The following is a 12,283-nucleotide window of genomic DNA, read 5'->3' as shown; positions in this document are numbered from 1 at the left end:
TGCCTTTGCAGCAGTCTGCTCCCAGCTCCCAGGTCTGAGATTGAAGCCAGGGGCTGAGACATTACTCCCTCCTCCAAGAGCTGCCTGCTGCTGGGGCCAGCTCCAATTGCCAATCAACATTGGTTGGCTCTCATCCCAGATCAACACTGTCCCCACCTCAGCTCCACAACTGGAGCCAGGCTCCACAGCAGGCAGCTCTTGGGAGCAGGGGGCAATGTTGCAGCCCCAGCTTTGATCTCTGAGTGGGGGGTCAGGAGCTGCCTGCTGCAGGGGGAGGGGACATTGTCTTTGCCCCAGCTCTGCAATCAGAGTGGGGTTTAGGCAGAAGGCATCTGCCTAGGGCATGGGTAGGGTTGGGAGGCAGCTCTCTCAGAGATGAGACAATTTCCCCTACCTCCTGGATCCCAGGCCTGACCTTAGTGCTCCCTGTCCTGAACTGTTCCTGTTGGGTGTGTCCCCATGAGCAGGAACATATTTCCCTGGAGACAAGGTGTGCTGCGCACAGCACATTACCTCAGGTGGGGTAGGGGAGGCTCAGCCAGAATCTGTGCTGGCCCCAGGACCCTTACCTGGGGTCCTGGGGACTTTAGGGAGCTGCAGATATGGTTTTCCTGCAGCATGGAGCCTGGCTGGCAGGTAGAATGTGACTGACTAGCTAGGCTCTGGTTTTGGGTGGTGCACACTGCTGCTATGTGCACCACACTTTTTTCGACATGACTTTTTCTGACCCCAGGATCTCCTCAGGTCAACTCCGCCACCATGCACTGGTTGGGAGCAAATTTGCTCCTGATAGGTGTACATGTAGATGTGCACTCATGGAAAGCTTACTGCACAGTAAGCTGTCCGTGCATTGATTACACATAGATGCCTGCAGCTAATCTATTTTCTTGAAAGCAGCTTGGGAGAAGAATGAAACCTCAGAGCCAGGGCTCAGATAGGTGAAATGTAATTGGTGATTGAATTGCAAACCAGTCAGCATGTGACACCAGCAAACAAAATGTGACAAATGAACATGAATAATCGTATTTTGTCGTATATCTCATTGTACTTGAGATTATGATAGCTCTTAGCTAAAAAGTCTACTGTAATGATATTGTTTCACCATGTAAATTAAATCAACCTACTAAAACAAAAACCTCTGCCAACACAATCTCCATCTTGTATGGAATTAGGACAATCTGCTTTTTGTAATAATTCATAAAGCACCTTTGGATTCATATTGACCACCCATTGAAAGATGATTTGCCATGCTCTTTTTTAGTGATCTGTACAAAAAAAAAATATTTATTCCTCTTACTCTACAGTTTACTCTGTTTCTTTAAGATGTGTTGTCCCCATGAATTCTACTCTTGATTTATATATGCTCTAGGCCCAACAAAACTGGACTTCTGAAAAAGCAGCAACCAGAGGGAATGAGTACATGTTTAAAGTGGAGCTGACTAATTAGCTCTGCTGTAAATCTGGCATTTATATGTCTGCCCCTATTAGGCTGAAGTAAACTAATTAACTCTGTGGCAGGGTAGTACTTATATACAAGTACCATCCTGCTGCAAGTTTTTTACTACACAGCAGTGCACATGTAGACGCTGCCCTGATTGCTTGAAGCACAAGGGTGCTTCAGTACAGGGGTTGCCTGCCAGCTAGCCCTGCACTGAAGAACCCTTGTGTACTAGCCGGCCACTCCACAGCATGTTGAGCGGAGTCAGAGCAGCCCTGGGCTGGCAGGCTGACCCCCAGACTGCCTGCCAGCCAGGGCTGCTCTGACCTGGCTCAACATGCTGTGCTTTTGGGTGCATGTGTAATAAACTCCGGAGTGATAAGCACCAAAGTTTATTACTTCAACTTAATACACGAAAAGATGTGCCCAGTGGGTCCAAACTTGCATACTATTTGGCTTGCTGTTGCAGGGGCATAAAGGGCCACCAGCACTTAGCACTGCACTGGTAAGAATCCCAGGGGCAAGACTGATCAGTGAGAATGGAAGGCAGGACTTGGAATCTCTGAGAACAGGTCTCAGAAGAATTGTAGCTTTTAAGAGGTAGGTAACTACTTTTTCTTTGAAAGAGCATTTACTCTTGCTTGTTAGTAAACAGTTGCCGCAGTACCAGGAGGTGTATAACTGCAGCTGTGTAGGATGAGTAACTGCAAGACAACTCCACCAATACATGCAAGGGATCAACCTGAGCTCTTCAGACACAGCTGCATGTAGTACATATGAGATTGCCCATGAGCATGACGGGTTGTTCTGTTACTGCTTTGTGTTGTTTACACTTGTTACACAAGGCATCAATGTGCTTTATTTCAAAATGGTTTGTAGCAACATTACAAAATTATGACCACTTTGTTCTGTTTTGTACTGTTGCTTTCCCACTATTGGTGTTGACCTGCTCTGCTTTCAGATTGGATTTAATGGTATCTTTGTACTCTCTCTTCTGTATTGACCATCTTTGGTTTAGCTGAACATAAAATGTAGCCTTAGGCATTCTCAAGTTGGTCATGTGCATGCAGCATCCAAGCCATCATAGCAGAGCTTTCTTGACTGAACATGTGACAACATTTAAGGATTTCAGTGCTGGAAATCTTGTCCTATTTCATCTTGCAAATAGCACATATGGTACTGATCATGACTTCTGATGCAGGGGAGATGTATTGCCCGGGTTGTACAACCGTACAGGAGTGTCGTGAGCACGACTGCACAATAGAAATGAAGCTGAGTGCTTAGTTTCATATTCCTATTGTTCTCCAGGCAATGGAACAGCATTTCAAATGCAGAACTGGCCTTGGCTGTGTGGTGGATAATCTCATTTTCCATCATAGCATTTTGTGACATGCATTCAGTGGCAAAACCTCTCCACAGACTTGAGAGGAATGCAATTAACTGTGGTACCAAGTTGGACACATGCATCTTTTGGTGCTGGTTAGTAAAATCCTTCAGTTATACCACTTCCTCCATATAAACTACTGAACTAGAACAGGAAGTGTCTGGGCACCAGGGCTCAACCTGACCCTGGACTGCTTTCCTGTTCCCTTTGACTTGCTCCTCTACTCCACTCTCTGGGTAATCTCCTGCCTTCTCACCCTGGCTTACTTCTAGACCCTGCTCTTAGCTTGACTTCTTGCTTCCTTGACCTTTTCCCTAGATTCCGTTCACTCATCTTGATTCTGATCAGTGCCTTGATTCCAAGTGACCCCAGACCTATCACTCACATCCCAGCACTTCAGGTGGCCAACCTGTGGCACATGTGTCATGAGTGGTACAGGCAGTCCCTGTGTGTTCCACATGGCAGATTGGGCAAAGAGCAGAAAACAGAGGAAGAGATTGGCAGGCTTAATTTGTGGCATGTCTGCCAAAAAGGTTGGCCCCACTATCATATGATAATCTTGGCATGTCTAGTCTTGTGCCTTGTAGCTGTGTGAGACATTCTGAAGTGACAACTTTTTGGATAATTTTGGTGAAACCTTAGGTAAATTCTTGCCTGTGAATACAAGGGGGTTAGACCTGATGACTCAGGAAACACTTCTAGTCCTATGTTCCTACAGTATTTCCACAAGTCACCAGACTATGAAACAATAAAGAAGGAGATAGATGGTTGCTTCCAGTAGAAACACTATCTTCTCTTTGTGAATCAGGTCTCTACGTTGTAGTGGAACCGCTGGATCTACCCATGTTGTTGCAGCTGTTATCCCTTAGGAGCTGTATGTAACAGGCAACCCCCCCCCAGTTAAAATCATTTTCCCCTCATATTTCTATTTTGTTTATATATTTTGCAGTAGTAAAACATTTCTAAAGAAAAGAAAATATCCAAAACACATTATATGGAAATTAAAACATGAAATAAATGTAAAATTTAAAAAGAAAAAAATCACCATTTTCAAGTGGAAAAAAAAGAGAAAGAAGGGAGAGAAAACAATTCATGTGCTAGAAGTAGTAAAACTTAAATAAATCATATAAAGCTAGATACATCTTCATAAAAGCCTTTCTTCTTACTCCAAGCAAATATTTTTAGCTTCTTAGAAAAATCTCAGTGATACCTCTGTAAGAACCTTAGAGACACCCTTTTTACAAACCAGGCTGACACACCAGCAGTTAGTAATTTGTCCTCACTTTTTCATTGCATAGGTATTAAAGATTTGTTTTTAATTCGGAGATACTTACTCTATTTATTTAACTCCAAGATGAGGTCCCCCCCCTTATAACTGTATACAAGGAAATCTCACTAAATACATTGTCTTTCATTAAACTGCCACCAAATCATCCTGGAATGGAATGGAAATGAACTATAAAGTTGATTAAATGTAACCAACACTGAGCATGACTATAAAAACACATGGCCCACATTGTGCAAACATGCTGATGGGAACCCTTTTTGTGCATGTTCCTTTTAAGACAACGGGTGGCTGCTCCCTCTGAAGAGAATTGGCACTGGGCCTGAAGGTACTGCAATACCAGGCTGGCACCAGGAGGGCCAGAGCCAGCCCTACAACCCTTGCTTTGGTACTTAAAAAGCTGAGATTTTTTTTTTTTAAATATATATTTTATAAAGCCTTAACGTTTGTCTCTCTGTCCATAATGCTCTGTTCATGCTCTGATTGCCAATCAGCCAATAAGAGTGTGAAGAAACATTCAGATAGGTGGCAATGCGCCACCATGATGGTGGGGACATGGGTAACAGAGCTGGGGGGTGAGGCCAGCACAGCTGGCCTCGCCCCCCTGCCCTGCTCCCAGCAGGTGGTGATGATGGAGGGGGGTGGGGGAACGAGGCCACTGGAGCTAGCCTTGTCCCCCACCTTATAAGCGATGGGAGTGGTGGTGCGGGGGGAGGGATCGAGGTCGGGATGCTGTGGGGGTGGTGGCTGCCACCGGTGTTGCCCTCAGCCCGCCCCTCCCCCCTTCTGTCATCACTGCCTGCAGGGCCAAGCCGGCAGTGGCAGGGGAAGGAGCGGGTATGCTATGGCAGCAGCGGTGGTAGAAGGGGAGGAGTGGGCCCAGGCCTAACATGGGAGGGAAGCAGTGGGCCTGGCTTGACGCGGTCCAATGCAGCAGTGGCCGGGGGAGGGGAGGAGTGGGCCCAGTTCTCCCCCTGCCTCTGTGGCATGGAGTGTGGGGAATGGGCCCGGACCCCAAAGAGCAGGAGGAAAGAGTGGAGCAGGCCTGGATGAAGGGCAAGGGGGTGGGGGCAGGGGGTGGCACAGGGCTCCATCTGCACCGATCCCCCGTCCCATCATTCTTGGCAGGCAATTGGCTCATGTGTGTGTACACCCCCCCCATCCTGAATAAGCATTTCTACACAAACCTTAAAATGCATTTAAAACACATGCACCTCTTAAAATGGTCACACCCGCACATCCCTATCCGCAATCCTTTCCATAACAGTTGCTTAATTCTCACCCTGCTGTTGGGGTTTACACTGAATGCTTATTCCCCATCTTTGTTGTTGTCACTGTTGCTCTTGTTGTTGCTTCTGCTGCTACTGACACTGCTGTTGTCATCATTACTGTTTCAAGGTCCAGTATGTTGCGGTCATCTTCATTATCGCTGACTACTCCACCTCTCAGAGTGTCTTTGGATAGCCTTTGCCAAGAGTCGCTTTGCCAAGTGGAGTTGACCATATCTTCTCTCTCCTCTCCCACTTTTTGGTAGTAGGACTGGAGTTCAATCAGAAAAATTTTGACAGTGTTTCCTCAAGCTCCATGTGTCCATACACCTGTAGGTTCCTGCATTGCCTCAGGGTGCTCCTGATGTAGGACACAAACTGGTCAAAGCGAGCTGTTTCAGACCCCTGCTGTTTAGCCAGGTGGTTGTACAGTGCCGCTTCCCTTGTCATCAGCCTGACTCCTGTTACTTCAAGGAGCCGGCTTACCTTTTTCCACACTCCCTTGGCATAGGGACAGAGTCTTAGGAAGCGGTCGATGGTCTGTCTTTCATTTCGGAAAGTTTACCCTGGGGCACTTGGGTTGAATCCCTTGTCCCTTTCTGCGTCTCCCAAGTGTCTGTGGTTCTTTCATAGGTCCTTGTGGAAGATCCGGTTCCAGACAGCTTGGCAGTTGTCTTTGGGGAGCATCTCTATGGTTGATAGTATGTCTCTGTCTCCGACTGCCTTCTATATCTTTTTGTGGTTAGTCATAATCACTGGGCTTTCCTTCTGTAGCTTGTACTCACTCTGGAACTTGTTCAGGACTCTGTAGAGCCAGGGGTGTTCCATGCTCCATGGTTTCCAGTTGGCTGGTGCGTACACCCCTCACGGTCTCAGGAGGTGACCTGGAAAAAATGTTACTAGGCAGGCTGTTGTGGACGCTGGCCCAGTCACCAGCTTGCAGATCTGGCTTGTGTACTATGCCCACAGGAACAGGTAGATGTCTGGCATTCCCTTGCCACTGGTCCATTTCTTTTTGTATAGGTTCTTCCTTGCCACCTTTGTGGGGGGGTGGTATCTGGAGTATATGAACATACCGAGCAGTGCTGAACTGTGGGGTCACTGGGGGGGCAGGGTCAGACTAATCATATATGCCAGGTGAGAGAGGGTGTGACAGGGATTATGGGTGTCCAATGTTGTGGCTCACCATGACTAGAAATATTGTTGACTCTGGTGGGACTTAGTTTAAGTGAACCATGTGGTAAATCATGAGTCTTTTGGATTAATACCATGTATCGTTTACTTGCTACTTGGCAGGGGAAACACCATGACCACTAAGACAGTTTTCCTAGTTGCAGGGGAAAACCACATTTTTGGCAGAGGTAGTGCTGTGACTGAGATGATATATAGTTAACATCCCATTTTCTCTTCCAGTGTGAAGATCTTGGCTTTACGCCCACTTTATGGAAATGGAAGACTTCTCCCAAGCTTGCTCCTTTAGCCATACAGCTGAAAGCAAGTGAATCTTGGGGGCATCTGAACCCCAAGCCTCCGGGCTTGGGCCTGCATGTAGGATGCCTACCAAATGATCTGGAAGCATCTGAAGCCCCAGGCAGGGGTGGAAGATGTTTTCTGGTAGCAGGGTCACATATGGTGCTTGAATGATTCATAAATTTGGAATTAATTTGGCTGATTTGACTTGGAACATGAAAAATGTTTCTTTAAAAAAACAAAACAAAAAACCTGTCAAGGGCAATATCATGATCTTAGGATTTTGACTAAGATCAAGCAAGACTAAGTATATATGAACCTCAAGGTATCTGGGCCTGGGGCTTGCCTACCTGGACTTGGGGAGTATTCAAAGCCCCAGACTGGTGGGTCTAGGAAAAAGGGTACTTGCCCAGGTAGAGCCACACAGATCCCATTGAGCTGTGCTGTCAAATTTTGGAACTTGACTACTGAACTTTGCCCAAATGAATCTGGAACTGACTTAGTCCTTGCAACTATACACACACGATTGCTAAAATGCTGCTCAAAATTGCATTTATGAAACACCTGTGTTAAAACTTGCAACAGTTTTGTGTTTTTTTTAAAGGTAAGATGCATCAATTCTGGATGAACTAAGTCTATAGGTATGTAAATTGGTACACCCATGTTATTTTCAAGGTTACTGTTTTCAGATTTGCTCCTCATTTCCATTTGCACTCAGGGAGAGCACGGTCTGACAGTAAGGGGAGGAGGAAGGGGTTGCCAGGAGAAAAAGTACAGAGCAAAGGGCTACCTGATCCCCCAGAATTATTCCCCCCAACTGTAGCAGTGGGAGGGGGGCAAATACAAGGCAAACCTCCAATAATTAATTCCATACCTGGAAAACTAACAAATTTATAAATTTTCCATTTATCGAATCTAATTATTGGGTGTGATCTTATAATCAGGGTCATCTTCTATTTGAGTAAATACAGTATTTCCTTTTGGTTGTAAGGGAAACATATTGAATATTAGCCTCAAATGCTATGTCTTCTGTGGTTGAGTTTAGCCCTGTCACAATCCCTGTGATATTAGAGGTGTTAGGAGCCTTAGAACTTAGAGGTTGTTTTTTGAATCATTGTTAGGGCTGTGCGAAGCTTTGGTCTCTGATTCAAGTCAGTGGAGATTCGGCCTGATCCGTGGGCCAAATCGCCGAATCCAGATCAAATCAAAGGACCCTTTAATGTCTTCCAATTGAATCGAAACCCTCCAAAATTGATTCGGAGAGATTTGGTGATTTGGACATAGACACAGCTTTAAATGTTTTTTCTACATACCTCTAGGTAGCAGGGGCTTGTGAATGCTGGGGTGTATGGAATGTCCTACAGAAGCACGGCAGGCTCCCCAGTGTGCTCAGCAGACCTGGAAGTGGACCAGAAGTACTTCCGGCCCACTTCCAGGTCTGTTGGGGAGCACGTGGGTAGGAGGCCACCCCCCCAGCTCAGTGACTGGTGCCTCCTGGGTCTGGGGGTGTCCCCCATGGCTAATTGTCAAGCCAAGGAGGTGCTGGGGGTGGGGCTGGGCCCTGCGCACTCTCCAGCAGACCCGGAAGTGGATCAGAAGTACTTCCAGTTAACTTCTGGGTCCACCACTGAGCATGTGTAGGCCCCCCCAACCCCCACACTCCTGTGGGATGCTCCATGTGCCCCAGCATCACAACATTTACAAGCTGCGCTGGTACCTTGAGGTATACAGAAAAAACATTTAAAGCTGTATCTATGTCCAAATTATTGATTCTCTGAATCAGCATTGAATCTTCAGATTTGGATTCAGCCGAATCGAATCACGAACGGTGATCCGAATCAACGAATTGAATCACTGTCCCCGATTCCAGCTGAATCCGAATCGAATAGGGCGTACTTTGCACGCCCCTAATCATTGTCTTTTCTGGCTTGTGAAAAATAGCAGGGGAAAACTGCATATACTACTGATGAAGACTGTCAGCACCTCCTTGAACAAGGGTATTGTGCTTACTTTTCTTAAGGAAGCAACGACATGACCTTCCCTTAAATCAAAACAAAGTTCCTCAAACAACAATTGATGTTGACAGTTTGTTCAGTTACCATTAACTGTGAAAGATTCTACTTTTGGTTGAGATTTCAAAGGTCATGACAAGATATTTCTTCAAGCACCTCTTTGCTTTGGTAGATAATTGTATCCTGCTGATGGATGCTGATACAATTTACATCAGCTTCCTTCAAAACTACTGCCCAATGTATCAGTGATGAGAGGGGCAGGAAGTGGCCTGTTCTTGGATGGTCCAGTTACTTCCCTGCTGATGAACTACCACAGATGGGTCTGCTGAAGTTGCCTTGTTTGTGAACTTTTGGGAGCATATAAAAAGTTCCTGGGGTAGGAGAGTGGGTGATTAGCAGAAGTAAGTTTTCCTTAAGTTGGTATAGAAGGTATTTGATAATATTTTCCAGTTCCAGAGTGAACACTGATGTGGGGTCCTCCCAAAGCTGTTTATAGCAGTTGGTGTCAGAGTTGTCCATTGGTCTCATTGATGTAGTCTTGATAGTTGAGAATGATAACTATCACAATTCATAGAAGCTATCCTGAAGCCACCTGTCACTCAGAGAAAGTTTTCTGCAAGACACCACAGACTTCCTCAACAGAATTCCTCAAAAACATCAACCGTCTTCCTGAGAAGACCATATTTGTAACCATGGATGTCACTAGCCTGTACACTTAATATTGCATACCATGAAAGTACAACTGCCTGTCTGAAATACTTACAAGAACATGGAGTACAATCAGATTTGCAACACATTGCACACCCTTGCGTTTTTCGATGTTAAACACCATCAGGTTCTCGTCTGCTTATTTCCTGAGTCGGTCAAGGTCAGCCTGGATTACCCCCCTGTCCTCAGGTGTGGATGCTTTACCCCAAAGTTCGATATCATCAGCAAACTTGACCAGTCTGCTTCTGACACCAATGTCCACATCATTAATGAAGAGGTTGAATAAAATAGGTCCAAGGACAGAGCCTTGAGGGACCCCACTGGTCACACGGCACCATGAAGATTGATTTCTGTCAACCACCACTCTCTGGGTCCAACCACAGAGCCAGTTCCCTAGCCAGCTGATCATGGGGGACCCAAGGCCACAATTGGCCAGTTTCACCAAGAGGTGATCATGGGATACTAGATCATCCTCACCCAGATCAATATCACTTTTAGCAACTGACACTTTCTCCAAGCCATGGGCACAAGGTATGGCCAGAAAGATGGCTCCTCAATATACCAAACTCTGCAAGAACCACCTGAAAGAAGACTATTTAGAAAATTGCACCATCAAACCTGCGCTATTTCTGAGTTACAAAGATGATATTTTCATCATCTGGACTGAACACCCACTTCTACCACAGATTTATCAACTATCAAGGCTCAATTAAACTTTCTTGGAAATAGTCTTATATTAATGTCAGCTTTCTAGATACTACAATCCACATCTGAAATGGCACCCTAAAAACCACTACATACAAAAAACCCACGGATCACCATACTTACATCCATTAAACCATCCATCATCCCAAGCACACAAAACAATTGTAATCTGCAGTCAGATCCTCAGATACCACTGCATTTGCTCTGAGAATACTTGTGACTGAAATCTACCTTTATATAACAAGGGCACTCCAGTAGAGAATATACCATGTCTCTGAAATACACACCCAAATACCCCACAGTAACCAGCTACAATACCAAAAGAAACCTCCCTGGCCACATCTAGCTGAGCATAGACATTTGGTTCCCTGGGGACAACTAGCAGTGGGACACCTTGTGCTGCTGCTAGTTGTCCCTTTGGAATACCCATGCTTCCTGTGAGCTGGCTGCACCTCATACACTGTCCAGCCAGTGGCGGGAGGCAAGTGACATTGCACAACTGCCAGAGTACTGACAACAGGGCAGAGCCCAGCCCACAGCAGCAGCCCACCTCCGCAAAGCCCCATGGCCAGATCGTGGTGGGGGTGGGAGGGTGGTACAAATGAGAAATTCTGGGGCACAAGAAACACTTGGATGTCCAGTATCTGGCGCGGCTGCACTCATCTGGATGTGGCCCATGACCATGCACCTTTAATAGTCACCTACCACCCCACATGGCAACCAATTAGAAGAATCAAACAGTTACAGCTTATATTTGACATAGAACAGAGATTGAAATTAATATTCCCAGCCCCTCCACTCTTAGCTTTCAAAAAACCCCCAAACCTTACCCAATGATCATCATTCAGGAGGGCTGACTTTGACAAGCTCAGGAGACTTGTTGGTGAGGCCCTAAGGGACTATGACCCCAAGGGGAGGGGAGTCCAGGAAGAGTGGTTGCTCATCAAGGGAACGATCCTTGATGCACAAGCTAAGGCTATTCCATCTCGGAGGAAAGGCAGCAAGAGGGCACAACAGCCCCCTTGGCTCAACAAGGAACTAGCGGTCCTCCTGCACCTAAAAAGAGAGACCTACAAAGGATGGAAGATGGGATCTACCTCCAAGGAGGAATAAACTGCACTGGTCTGGACCTGCAGGGAGTGAACCAGGAAAGCCAAGGCTGTGATGGAACTCCAACTGGCTACAAGTATCAAGGACAATAAAAAGTCCTTTTAAAGATATGTGGGGAGCCGGAGGAAAAGCAAGGGCAACATTGGACCCTTGCTAAACCAGATGGGACAACTGACAACTGACACCCAGGAAAATGCAAACTTACTAAATGGATATTTTGCATTGGTCTTTCACAAGTCCCATGGGATGCCCCTGCCCATTACGGGGCAGGAATGCCTGAGTGAGGGTGGTTCCTTGCCCTCCATCAATGCTGACCTCGGGAAGGAACACCTTGAGAGGCTGAAAACCTTCAAGTCAGCTGGCCCTGCCAATTTACACCCCAGAGTACTCAAGGAGCTGGCAAGCATCATAGCTTAGCCCCTGGCACAGATCTTTGAGAGCTCCTGGTGCTCTGGTAAAGTGCCCAATGATTGGAAGAAGGCCAATGTGGTGCCTATCTTAACAAGAAGGGGAGGAAAGTGGACCCAACAAACTACAGGCCCATTAGCTTGACCTCTATCCTGGGGAAGGTCTTAGAAAAGATTATCAAAGAGGCCATCCTTAACAGACTGGCCAATGTCAACACTCGGAGGGATAGCCAGCATGGGTTTGTTGGAGGTAGGTCATGTGTGACCAATCTCATTTCCTTTTATGACCAGGTGACCTATCACCTGGACAAGGGAGAGGAGATTGATGTCATCTATCTTGACTTTAAAAAAGCCTTTGATCTAGTATCCCATGATCACCTCTTGGTGAAACTGGCCAATTGTGGCCTTGGGTCCCCCATGATCAGCTGGCTAGGGAACTGGCTCTGTGGTTGGACCCAGAGAGTGGTGGTTGACAGAAATCAATCTTCATGGTGCC

The sequence above is a fragment of the Crocodylus porosus genome, unplaced genomic scaffold (assembly GCF_001723895.1).
Source record: "Crocodylus porosus isolate Cpor-Errol unplaced genomic scaffold, CroPor_comp1, whole genome shotgun sequence".
In the NCBI taxonomy this organism is placed as follows: Eukaryota; Metazoa; Chordata; order Crocodylia; family Crocodylidae; genus Crocodylus; species Crocodylus porosus.
This window is presented reverse-complemented; position numbering follows the sequence as displayed.